The 14150-nt window shown below is 34.2% G+C and overlaps 2 long non-coding RNA genes across 2 annotated transcripts; both read right to left on the minus strand.

The window, feature by feature from the left end:
• On the minus strand, nucleotides 1-2312 carry LOC132716981 (uncharacterized). Its single transcript, XR_009623890.1, has 2 exons — nucleotides 2063-2312; nucleotides 1-1145 (listed from the first exon to the last, which is right to left on the minus strand). It is a non-coding gene; the product is annotated as an uncharacterized LOC132716981 (long non-coding RNA).
• Nucleotides 2313-8382: 6070 nt separating this feature from the next.
• LOC132716982 (uncharacterized) lies at nucleotides 8383-13424 on the minus strand. Its single transcript, XR_009623891.1, has 2 exons — nucleotides 13018-13424; nucleotides 8383-9237 (listed from the first exon to the last, which is right to left on the minus strand). It is a non-coding gene; the product is annotated as an uncharacterized LOC132716982 (long non-coding RNA).
• Nucleotides 13425-14150: the final 726 nt, after the last annotated feature.

Consider the following 14150-nt stretch of genomic DNA (forward strand, 5'->3'; position numbering starts at 1 on the left):
TAAATTTTACAGTTTTTATTTTTCTATATGTTTTGCAGTGCCTTAAAGAACGATGCTTACAAACGTTAAAACAAAACAGTATGAATATGTAACATAACTGCTTTATAAACGGTAGTTTTAAAGCGGCCTTCAGCTTTAATATTTTGTTTTAAAACTATTTGTGGTGTTGCAATTAAGTTATTTCCGTATTTTTTTTTTCGAGGATAAGTACGTCATATCACTGTTAAGCTTTCTTCAAAACAGCGTCCCGAGAGATATTAATAGCGCGCAGTAGCGTTTGTTTTAAGATGGGGAAAACGTCCACTTGACTCATTTTCATATTGAGAGCGGACTGGAAGATAAGAGGTATCGAGGGGTTTCCTTATCATTTATGTATTTTATGGACGTTAAATTTCATTTTCAACGTTAATTCTTTCGATCTGACAAATATATGAAACGATTTTATAAATTATCTTAAATTACATAGTCAACATTTAGAAAAGCTGAAGGCCGCTTTAACGCATTGCACTTCCAGACAAATTTAGCATATTACTCCGCATATATAATAATAAAGGACAAAGTTGCTTTGTACTGTTGTTATATTTAAATAACTCACTTCATGGAAGTCAAGTTTTTTTTTATTATTTTAATCTTAAATGGAATAACATTTTTTACATCTAACATTCAATGCATCTATATCTATCGAACAATAACAAAGAATGTTCACTTTGATTGTGGTTCTTCATTTTAGAAGTGTAACCATCGTATCTTCGACTGATTCTGTTAGATGTATTTTGTTTATTGCATCTTGTAAGCTTCTTTACACTACACACTGTATAAGATCAATTATATATCGTTTAAATATCCAGTTTTAAGAGCAAGATAGCATTTTAATTGTTAGGTAAGCTAGTTTGCAATTCGTTGTTATTCTGCAGCGGTGATCCGATAACAAAAGCAGTTCTACACCGGCATCGGGAACCAATCCGAAAACATCTGCGATTAGTCCACCTCTTAGAACAGCTACCGCCGACATCGTAACAGCGATAACCAACCCGTACACATGCTTGAGATCTTACATTGATAACTTCACTAAGCACCAATAATAATATAAGTAATGTGCCCTTAGTCATTTTCCTTTTTCTTTTAATGCAGTATGAACCGGTTTCCTGTAATTAGAAAGAAACAATTATAATGAAAATAGTTCATACGCCGAAGATAACAAGAGCCACCGCCGAGCGGGAGCAGCAACGCTCGACATTTTGACTTTTTCTAAAAGCAACAAATAACCGGTTTCAACAAATCTTTAAAAGAAAATTACAGAAAAAAGTGTTTTTTTTTTGTTTTTTTTGTTTTTGTTTAAAGTCTAGTCACACTTGTTGTTTTGTCCAAGTATGAATCCTTTTCATAAACAAATGACAAAGTTTAGAAAATATTATCAGAATTTGATGACTTGACAGTCAAGGTCACATCAACATTATTTCACATCTCTGTTTGCTTGATCATTTTATTAGGATATAAAGTTATGTATCAACACAACAAATGAAACTATATTTCACTACATTAAACGATGGTAAAAAAATGCTCCGTCAAAACCTATATTCAATAAAAAGAATTGTATAAAAACATTTTTAGCGTTGCTACAATCTAGTAACTGTAAAAAAACATTATGTTTCAGAAACAAAAATAGTTTTCTTTCTTCAAGGAGTTTTATACTGTTTAAACAATGGTTTAGATCATGTTAGATGCCTTCTGCCTGAATGAAAATAGTGCTAAATGTAAAATTATTTGTAATAAAAGTAGCAAAATGTATAAACAAAACTGTATTTGGTTTCTTTACAAATAACTTAATCATTTAAACTGTACTAATTCCGAGAAAGGAACAGAAGCAAGGTATGTTTAGGCAATTGGCCAGTGAATAACTTTTTGGAAATAATATTAAGACACCAACTATATATATAAAACAATCTTTTGAGAAATAAAAGCATTTCTGGGGCATAATGGGCCTTTAACTACACACTATCTACGTTTTGGATAGTTCTGCAAATAACAACAAAATTAAAAAATAACGAAAACTTATTCCTACCTTATTTTATAATATATCTCATAAACGCGTTTTTCAAGAAGATTTCGGCTCGTCGTATTTTATGTATCACTATTAAATCACAATCGCATACTGAAGTTGTTTTTATAGGATAAGTGGGCCAATTATTTTTCCATCGTATAATCGTAAGTGAATTACATCCTGTTATTGAATATTACTCTACGTGAGCAGGGGAACGTTAAGTACCATTGTTTATATCATTGCTTAAACTTATTTTATTCCCATATGTAAACGCATATCCATTACATTACAAAATACAAAATAATAAGTTTGAATTGATGTCATATAGTCATATAGAGTTCATCAACATGGTGTATATATAGGCCTTAGAAATATTGTGTTTCCGGTGTCCCGACCGACCCGGTTATTTCTAACGCCGACCTAAAGTGTTTAATTAATGTACACATTTTTATATATAATTTAGTTTTAACTAGAACTCCGCCAGTCGGATGTGACGCCTTGTGAACAATATAGTTTAGGAGAAATGGCCAGGACAAAAATGAAATATGAAAATTAATAAAGAGTAATAAGTCAAAATTATGAAGTGCAGAGTACAGGTTCATGTAAACTGCAATCTATCTTGATGAGATCTATCATCCTATGAAGTTTAAAGACCAGTCGATGTGTCACCTTGTGAAAAATTTAGTTTAGGAGAAATGGCCAGGACAAAAATGAAATATGAAAATTGACAAAAGGCAAAAAAATAAGAAGTGCAGAGCAGCAGTTTCTGTGCACTGCACTTTTTATCATTAAGATCTATAATCCTATGAAGTTTCAAGTCTATAGCTTTTATTATTTACGATAAATGGCCTGGACAAAAATAAAGTATGAAAATTAATAAAGGGTAATAACTCAAAAATAAGAAGTGCAGAGTACCGGTTCTTGCACACTGCACTTTGCCTTAAAGAGATCTATCATCCAATGAAGTTTCATGTCCATAGCTTTTATATTTTAGGAGAAATGGCCTGGTCAAAAATAAAGTATGCAAATTAACAAAGGGCAATAACTAAAAAAATAAGACATGCAGAGTACCGGTTCTTGTGCACTGCACTCCGGGTCATTATCAGAAGCATGCATACCAAGTTTGAAGTCAGTCCGACTTATAATGACTGACTTATGCTCCAGACAAGTTTAAGGGGACGCCGACACCGACAACGACGCCGACACCGCAGACAAAAGTAACCCCTATATGTCGCCTCTTTCAAGGCGACACAATAATATAATTTAGAAGTCAAGATAACTTATTATAAACGGCTTCTTAATTAGGACGTCAAACATATACAACGAACTTCTATCATTACCATGCGGCGATTACGGCTGAAGCTTGTGGCGCCGCAAATATTTTTCATTTAAGCATTTTACCGTTAACGTTTATGATAATATTGATGTACTCATGTGGAATATATTCAAACTGTTTTTGTAAAAAAGTTAAAGAGTTTAAAAGTCAAAGAACCATCGAGAAAAATAAACCCGAGTAATCGACGATACATTGAACAAGGCTTTTGCAGTTATTAGAGCAAATCCAGTGTGCGGAAAATGTTAAGTTACACAGTGCTTGCTAATAATAATTAAAGTAATGAAGTCCTTGTTTTTTATTGTTTTTTTTTTAATTTAGTATCAAAACACTCATAATAAATACATTTTTTCCATTATTACGTTTATAAATTCACCCGCGGTAAAAAATCAAACAAAATATGTTTCCTTTTGAGGTTTTTTAGTGTACTCAAACAGTTATTAAACATGTACAATTTGTCTTCACTAAATAATGATGAGTGTGTATCTGAGTTTACTCGCCACAGGTTACCTATATGGGCGAGTCCTCCGGAAGAGTATCAGTCATTTTAGATCTTTTGAGGATAGTGAAAGATACAGATACATAAAGATGATGCCGCAAATCAAGGAGCTTTGCTGGTTCTTTAACGTTGAGCTTTGCAGGCTGGCTAAATAATGATCAAACTAGAAATGCGTCGTAACACTACGAATGCCCCCGCATGCAGCAAAAATTTCAAATGTTAAAATAATATTAATTATAATGTTAAAATAATATTAAGTTCCAAAGTTGTTTGCACAAAACATTCTAAGTTCAAAGCCCTTAAACTATTCAATATTAATACAAATGTACTAACCATTTTTATACAATTCCGTGTTAACTTTTTGCAAATTGTATATTTGTATAAACTCATTGAACAAATTCTTTATACTTTCATTTTGATTTTTTATACACTCTAAATGCTTATGATTTTACACTAGATATTGTAACTTAACTTTGCGATACTATAGGGCGTGTACAATATTTAACGACTTAAATGACAGCATTGGTATTTTGCAACGTAGGGAAAACGTCATATTACATAGTATCATCGAAGCAAGGGAAGCAACTTCTTTTTTTAACAAGTAATTGGTCGCCATTGTTACTCTCTCCTTTTTGAAAACAATATAAGGGTGAAACTGATAGTTTAACAAGAGCTGTAACTGAAATAGTAACTTATGCCCCCGAAAGGAAGCCGCAATATATGCCAAAATACGGGTTTTATACGCCTGACCGCCTTTGATTATATCACCTCTAAGCCTTGTACCTTCAGACAAGAAGATTTTTATTTTTTTTACATGACATAGTGACTGAAAATCAATGACCCCCGGGAATCTCTAAAAAAAATTTTTTTTCCAATAAAAATGTAGGAGAAAATAGTCCAAACAAAATTTACTAAAACAATTTGCTACCATTTATGGTCGCCATTTATTTTGTGCAGCGAAGCGGAACATGCTGACGATCTGAACATCTAAAAATAGTACTGATCACTTTTGTGTGAAGTATCATTGAAATCCGACCAGCAGTTATACCTAAAAAAGAAGCCCATTTATAGCTCTGGCGGCCATTTTGTGCAGCGGAGTGGAACTTGCCGACGATATGCATAACACTTTTGTGAAGTTATATTGAAGTCCCACCAGCAGTTTGGCCTGTGTGTGTTTTTAAATTGTTTATACTCGGCGCCATAATAACCATATGTCCCGAGATTATAGCATCCTTGTCGGTCCTCTGTAGTAGTCTTTTTCATGCCGAATCTTGGAGTCTGTTCTTCGTTCAATGGTGGTGAAGGAGTCGACAACACTGCCAAGGCATCAGCTTTCCTACCAACGGTAACAAAAACGACGATTGTTAACGCCACCCTCCATAGTAAGTCACAATCATCTCTGGTACTTGGGATGACTTGACCTTGACCTGCCGTGTGCTTGTTCGCGACGTGCACGCCTCTGGAGGGATTTGGAGAGGTTTGACAAAACCGGAGAAGACTTTTATATTCATAGCCCGGTCGCTGTGCAGCAGAGCGGAATGTGCCGGAGATATGAACAAAAAGGCATGGTACTGATCACTTCTGTAACGTTTCATTGAAATCCCAACAGCAGTTTGACCTGGGAAATCAGTGGACGATATGCACAATTAAAGATGGTACTGATCACTCCTGTGAAGTTTCATTGTAATCCCGCCAGTAGTTTGACCTGTGAAAGTCGGACAATATTTGTCTTTGTTTATAGCTCTGGTGGCCATATTGCGCTTAGGAGCGGAACGTGCCGGCGATATGCACGATAAGGGATGGTACTGATCACTCCTGTGAAGTTTCACAGAAATCCCCCAGGGTTTTTTTTAGATGAAGCGCGTACTAATTGTTTTTATTTATAGCTCTGGTGGCTATTTTTTGCAGCGGAGCGGAACGTACATGCGATATGCACAACTAGGGACCGCACTGATTACTTCTGTGAAGTTTCACTGAATTTCCACCTGCGGTATTGGGGATGAAGCGCGGACAATGCTATTACTATATGCCGCAAGTCGGGAGCATAACAAGTAAAATATGATAAACAAGATCGACAAGGAAAGGCGGCGTTCAATGAACGCAGCCCCCACCCGACCCAGCAACAATCGCCAGCGGCAAGGAGAAAAATATGACAGGACATAAGGCAGAGCACGGGCAGGCAAACCACTACATAAGAATAAATAATTAGTAACTGATAAGGAACTAAACGAAAACAAATAAATGATTTAATATTAGGCCCATAAAGTCAAAAGGCACAGGGGAAGGGGACATGAGACACGGGGAAGGGGGGAATAAATAAAATAAATAAAAACTAGGGACAAAGGGGAAGATACTTACCGTAAACCAAATAAAAGATACTTTAATTTAGAAAATGTATTTATATAAGAATTAATTATGAAATACACTACAAATTGTCCCTAAGAACTGGTTTCATTACACAACTGTAATCCATCGTTTACAGTTAATTCAACGCAGACATTATTATACGAACTATATATACATTACTGGTACATAGTTAACACTGATTCGCATATGTATTGAATGTGTATATTATCATTTTACAACTAGGGACCGCACTGGTCACTTCTGTGAAGTTTCACTGAATTTCCACCTGCGGTATTGGAGATGAAGCGCGGACAATGCTATTACTATATGCCGCAAGTCAGGAGCATAACAAGTAAAACCAAATAAAAGATACTTTAATTTAGAAAATGTCCCCTTCCCCTTTGTGGGCCTATTATTATTTTCTTTGAATTCCTAATCAGTTACAAATTATTAATCATTTAATGATTAACCTGTCTTTGCCCTGTCCGTTTTATGTTTGGGGTCCGCCTGGGCTCCTTGCCATTGGTTCTTGTTGCTAGGTCATATGGGGGTTGCGTTCATTGAGCGCCGCCTTTCCTTGTTGATCTTGTTTATCATATTTTACAAACTTCTTGATTTATTTTCATTACCAATATTGGTAGAAATACACGCCAATACCTTCTGAGCAACTTACTTTACTTTTCCTCCCAATAGTTTTCATTCTTTCTTTCCTGGCCATTGTCTCTAGGTATTTCGCACCTCAATATCTACATATGCAAAGAATAGCCTTATGTTATAGGTCTTTTCCCTGCTCTTCATTGTAAACTTAAAGATCCTGTAACTCAATATTTTCATGGTTTTATATCATAAATATAATGCTCAAATGAAGGTTTATCAATAGTGTAATTTCCAAAAAGCATTACTTGTAAAGAATATATATTTCATGTAAATAAAGGGAGGTAATTAGAAATTTATTTTCTATAAAGTCTTTAATAATTCTTCAATAAGAAATAAATGCATATATTTTAATGATAACATATTATGAGGATAAATATTTGCAGTGCATATTTTAAATACTCTTCGATGTTTGAAAATTGTTTTAAAAGCATAATTATATACAAATATAAGATTTCACTTAAGTGTGGTAACATTCGTATTTACAACATTCAGGATCTTTAAAGGTCTATCTCGATTTTCAAAATTTAAAAAAACTACTGTGGTTATCCTTTTTGATTAATTAATTTATGTGCATCCCAATACAGGGCCTGAATCAACAACATCCACGTCTGAGTCCACAATTAAAAACTCATCAAGTTTTCATGACATTTTTGCTAATATATTAACAAATGTTCACACATGTGCCAAATTATTTAAAACATTTTATAAAGTGAATGGAGCACATAAGGGTAGCAACCTGGATCTTGGGTTCTGCACATCGTGTCATAAAAGTGATGATTTCTGCCAGGTCATCTTTAAAACTTTGCAGCGTTTTAAATGTTAGGGAACGAAAAGTAGACTTTTTTACACTTGGCATTAAAGATTGTCCTTGACCTTTGAGGTAACAACCGAATTATTGTGTTCTGCTCTTTGTTTCATAATGGTGATCACTTGTGCCAAGTGTTTTCAAAATAAATTCAGCAGTTTAAAAGTTATGGAGCGGACATGAAATATAGACCTTTTAACACTTGATTTTAAAGTGTGATTTTGACCTTGGGGGTAGAAACACAAGTTTTGCCAGGTTATTTAAAAAGATTTTAGCGGTTAAAAAGTTATGGAGCTGACGCGAAATTTACACTTTGAACACTTTATCTTCAAGTGTGACCTCTACGTGGGGTAGCAACCCAACTATTGCGCGTTTCACATCGTCTCATAATGGTTATCAGTGGTGCCAAGTTTTTTAAAAAAAAATTGCAGCGGTTTAAATTATGGAGCGGACACAAAAGTCTTCCGGACGGAAAGACTGACAGACGGAGGCCATTTCTACAATCCACTTACCGCTACTTTCCGCTAAACCTTAACACCAACCGCATGTAAAGCCTTTTGAACCAATTATAACAGAACAAAGTTCTTTTTAGACGTACAAGTGCTAGTTCCTCACCTACTTTGCACCTTCCACTTGCCATAAAATTGAAAACGATGGCGTTGACCCAAAATTTGTTTTTTTATCAAAACGTTAAGCTCATGCAAAATTTTTAAAAAATACAGTTTTTATTGAAGCGCTTTTAAGAATAATGTTAACAAACGTTAAAACAAAGCAATATGAATATGTAATATAACTGCTTTAAAAACAATTCTGTGAGGTTTCTTCATATATTATCGACAGTAAATTTCGTTTTTAACGTTAATTCTTTTGATTTGACAAATATATGAAACGAGTTTATAAACTATCTCAAATTAACATAGTCAACATTTAGAAAAGCTGAAGGCCGCTTTAATGCATTGCACTTGCAGACTAAGTTAAGCATATTACTCGACATATATAAACATAACAAGACATGGCTGCTTTGTTCTGTTGTTCACTTCATGGAAGTCATTTTGTATTTGAATCGTTTATGGAATAACATTCATTGCATCTATATCTATCGAACAATAACAAAGAATGTTCACTTTGATTGTGCTTCTTACACTTCATTTACGAAGTATAATAACCTTCCTATCTTCGTATTCTGTTAAGTGTATTTTGTTTATTGCATCTTGTAAGCTTTTTTACGCTACACTATTTAAGAGCAATAGTATATCATTTAAATAATCCAGTTTTAAGATATAGCATTTTAATTGTTAGGTAAGCCCGTTTACACTCCGTTGCTAGTCTGCATTGATGATCCAACGATAACCGCACCGACATTGGGTACGAAACCGAGTACATCTGCGACTGGGCCCACTCGTAGAACAACCACCGCCGACATCATAACAGCGATTACCAACCCATACACAGGCTTGAGATCTTATATTAATAACTTCACTTAGCACCAAAAATAATATAAGTACTGTGCACTTAGACATTTTCAGCTTTCTTTTAGTGCAGTAGGAAACGGTAGCCTGAAAATAAAATAAACAATGTTAAAAATAGTACATACGCCGAAAATAACAAGAGCCATTGCCGGGCGGGAGCAGCAACGCTCGATATTTTGACTTTTTTAATAACCGGTTCAACACGTCTTTAAAAAATTAAAGAAAAACGTTTTCTTTTTTTTAATTTTAAAAGGTCTGTCTAGTCACAATTGTTGTTTTGTCCAAGTATGTATCCTTTCCATAAATAAATGACAAATTTTAGAAAATATGATCATATTTTGATAATTTCACAGTCAATGTCATTTAAAGGTCAAGGTCATTAATAACAAAATTATGACAACTTAACTAAAATTCTTAAAAGCTAAATATCAGTTGAACGTTTCAGAAAAGGTCTTATCTAAAAGGTTGTTTTGTCCAAGTATGAAAATAATCCATTGATTAATTACCAAGTAACAGTCAATTATAGCAATAATCAGTGAAAATTTAATAAAGTAAATTTGACCTTCAGTGTCAAGGTCATACATGAGTCATGAGGTCAATGTCTCATCTAAATTATTTAATATGATTGTTTGGTAGAAAGTCTTATTTTGTCCAAGTACAAAAAATAAATAACATCCGTACATAAATAACAAAATTATGACAATTGAACCAAAATTCAATATTTTGACCTTTACGGTCAAGGTCATTCCAAAGTCAAGGTCAGTTCAACCTTTTAGACGGTCTTGTCAAAAATGTTGTTTTGTCAAATTATAAAGATAACCCATATATTAATAACCAAGTTACAGTTAATTATAGCAAAAATCAGTGAAAGTTTAATAATTTAACCTTTAAGGTCAACGTCATAAAAGGGCCAAGGTCAATTTAAGTTTAATATACATAAAGGTTTTGACCTAAAGAATGCTGTGTTATAATATGAGAGTTATCCATTCATTACTAACAATGTTATAGCCAGTAAAGCAAAGAAGTGAAAATTTAAATTTGTCAACTAGTCTACTTGAAGGTCTTGTTCCAATGATTGTTGGGCCAAGTGTGAAGACAATACACAATGAACTTTAAAGTTATGATCAAGGTTAAAGTTTGCGACCGGCAACGCGGACATAACTGTAAGCGGACATAACTGTAACAATACCTCATTTTTTCTCCCAAATAAGTTATACAAGAGCTAAAAAATGAATATCATTAGATTAGTTAAAAAGCGACACAATCACGAGTGATATATATGTATGAATCATTTTATTAGTAGGATATAAAGTTAAGTATCACTACAACAAATGAAACTATATTTCACTACATTAAATAACGATGATAAAACAAACATGCTACCTAACAACCTTATTCAACAAGAATTTGTAACAGAGTTACCAACGTCCCCCGCCCCGGGAGTTTTATATGAAGCATAAAATTGTGCTATTTCAAAAGATTGAGGTATGGATCTCAGGACATTCAGTCCAAAATTATGATCAATGCTAGATCTGCAAATGTAACAATAAATTTGTTAAAAAATAAAATGAAACACGGAATTTAAAAATCTATCATGTTAAGCTTTGACCTCTAAGTATGACTTTGACCTTGGAGGTAGGGGAGCAGGTGTTGTGCATGACACAACGTCTTATTATTGAGACTATTTGTGCCAAGTATTTTCAAAATCCCTTGAACTATGAAGAAGTTATAGATTGGACACAAAATATACCCTATAACAGACTATGTAAATTTTTGACCTCTAAGTGTGACCTTGACCTTGGAGGTAGGGACACAGATGTTACGCATGACATATCATCTAATCATTGTGACTATTTGTGCCAAGTATTTTCAAAATCCCTTAATCTATGAAGAAGTAATGGACAGGACAAAAAATATACCAAATAACAGACTCTGTTAACCTTTGACCTCTAAGTGTGACCTTGACCTTAAGAGGTAGGGGTGCAGGTGTTGTACCTGACATATCGGCTTATTATTGTGACTATTTGTGCCAAGTTATTCCAAAATCTCTTGAACTATGAAGAAGTTCTAGATTCGACACAAAATATACCCTATAACAGACTATGTTAATTTTTGACCTCTAAGTGTGACCTTGACCTTGGAGGTAGGGATGCAGGTGTTGCGCATGACACATCCTCTTATTATAGTGACTATTTGTGCGAAGTATTTTCAAAATCCTTTGATCTATGAAAAAGTTATAGACCTGACACAAAATATACCCTGTAACAGACTATGTTAATATTTGACCTCCAAGTGTGACCTTGAACTTGGAGGTAGGTGACCGGTTTTTGCGCATGACACATCATCTGATTATTGTGAACAATTATGGCAAGTTTTTACAAAAGTCCTTCATAGATAAGAAAGTTATGGACCGGACACGACATATACCCTCAAATAGGCAATGTTGACCTTGAATGAGCAAGTACGACCTTGACTCGAAGGGATGGGTCTGGTTGTTGCGCATGACACATCGTCTTATTATAACAAACATTTGTGCCAAGTTATCTCAAATTCCTTTGATAAATGACAAAGTTATGGACCGGACACGAAATATACCCTGTAGCAGACTATGTTAATATTTGACCTCCAAGTGTGACCTTGACCTTGAAGGTCAGTGACTGGTTTTTGCACATGACACATCGTCTGATTATTGTGAACAATTATGGCAAGTATTTACAAAATCCCTTCAAAAATAAGAAAGTTATGGACCGGACACGACATATACCCTCAAATAGACAATGTTAACCTTGAATGAGCAAGTACGACCTTGACCCTGAAGGTACGGGTCTGGTTGTTGAGCATGACACATCGTCTTATTATAACAAACATTTGTGCCAAGTAATTTCAAAGTCCTTTGATAAATGACAACGTTATGGACCGGACACAAAATATTCCCTGTAATAGACTATGTTAATATTTGACCTCCAAGTGTGACCTTGACCTTGAATGTAGGTGACTGGTTTTTGCGCATGACACATCGTCTAATTATTGTGAACAATTATGGCAAGTATTTACAAAATCCCTTCATAGATAAGAAAGTTATGGACCGGACACGACATATACCCTCAAATAGGCAATGTTGACCTTGAATGAGCAAGTGTGACCTTGACCCTGAAGGTAGGGGTCTGGTTGTTGCGCATGACACATCGTCTTATTATAATAAACATTTGTGCCAAGTTATTTCAAATTCCTTTCATAAATGACAAAGTTATGGACCGGACACGAAAGTGTGACGGACGGACGGACGGACAAACGGACGGACGGACGGAGCCTATTTCTATATCCCCCTTTTTTCTTCGAAAAGGCGGGGGACAATAAAAAGAATTGCATAATAAAACATTGTTGGCACTAGCGTTGCTACAATCTAGTAACCGTAAAGATACATTATGCTTTAGAAGCAAATATATTTTACTTTCTTCAGAAAGGGCAATCATGAGTTTTAAAGTGTTTAAACAATGGGTTTAGAGCATGTTAGATGCCTACTTTCTGAATGACAATAGCGCTTAATGTGAAATGATTTGTTATAAAGGTAGCAAAATGTATTTAAAAACAAAAAAGTAATTTGATTTCACAATAGTATACACAATACTAAATCATTTTAACTGTACTAATTCCCAGAAAGGAACAGAAACGAGATATGATTTAGGTAATGTACAAATGAATTACTTTTTGGAAATTATATCTGGACACCATAATTATATACATAAAACAAACCTTTGAGAAATAAAAGCATTTCTGGGGTATAATGGTCCTTTAACTACGCATTATTTACTCTTGACATAGTTCTGCAAATAACAAAATTAAAAAATAACGAAAACCAATTCCTACCTTATTTTTATAAAATACCTTATAAACGCGTTTTTTAAGATTTCGACTTGTTTTATGAACCACTCTATTAAGTCACAATCGCACACTGAAGTTGTTTTTTATAGGACAAGTGGGCCAATTATTTTTCCATCACGATAACAGTTTAAGTCGTGAATAAGTGAACTGCATACTGCATCCTGTTATTGAATATTTCTCTAAGTGAAGAGGCGAACGTTAAGTACCATTGAAAGTGCATATCCATTACTTTACGAAATACAGAAAATGATGTCAGCTACATTCAAGTCTAGAGTGCATATTTAGGCCTTAAAAATGTTGCGTTTCCGGTAGCCCGACCGACCCGGTTATTTCTAACACCGACCTAACGTGTTTTATGAATGTACAAAATTGTTTTATACATAATTTGGATTGAGAAGTCAAGATATCTAATTATAAACGGCCTCTTAATTAGCACGTTAAAAATATACAACTACCATGCGGCAATCACGGCTGAAGTTTGCGGCGCCGCAAATAGTTTTCATTCAAGCATTTTACCGTTAATGTTAATGATAATATTGATGATCTCATGTGGAATATAAATTTAAACTTTTTTTGTAGTTAAAGTAAAAGAACCAACGAGAAAAAAGTTAATTATCTGAGAATCGACGATACATTGCACATGGCTTTTGCAGTAATTAGAGCAAATCCAATGTACGTAAATTGTTAATTTAAACATTGCTTGTTAATAATTAAATGTAATTTCGTCACTGATTTTTTTTTCAGATTTAGTAAAGTGTTTAAGCACTCATACATGGGACTTTGATTTAAAGTCTCATTCAAAAGACTGATTAGTAATTTTAGTTGGCCAGCCCGAGATTTGAACCCACAATGCCGAGATTACAAGTCTCGCGCTCGATTGAGCTATGCCGGCTGGCTAAATAATGATCAAACTAGAAATTTGTCAGAACGATGTAACGCTACGAATGCCCCCTCATGCAGCCAAAATTTCATATGTAAAACTCATTGCACATATGCTGTTCAAGATGTGTGCATTCTATTCAACTAAACATCAGCTTATCCTTAACTTAAGACTTTTATTTTGATTTGTTTCTAAATGCTTATGTTTTACACTAGATATTGTAACTTAAAATAGAGAG

This window comes from Ruditapes philippinarum, unplaced genomic scaffold (genome assembly GCF_026571515.1).
Source record: "Ruditapes philippinarum isolate M1 unplaced genomic scaffold, ASM2657151v2 ctg3284_1_1_1_1, whole genome shotgun sequence".
In the NCBI taxonomy this organism is placed as follows: domain Eukaryota; kingdom Metazoa; phylum Mollusca; class Bivalvia; order Venerida; family Veneridae; genus Ruditapes; species Ruditapes philippinarum.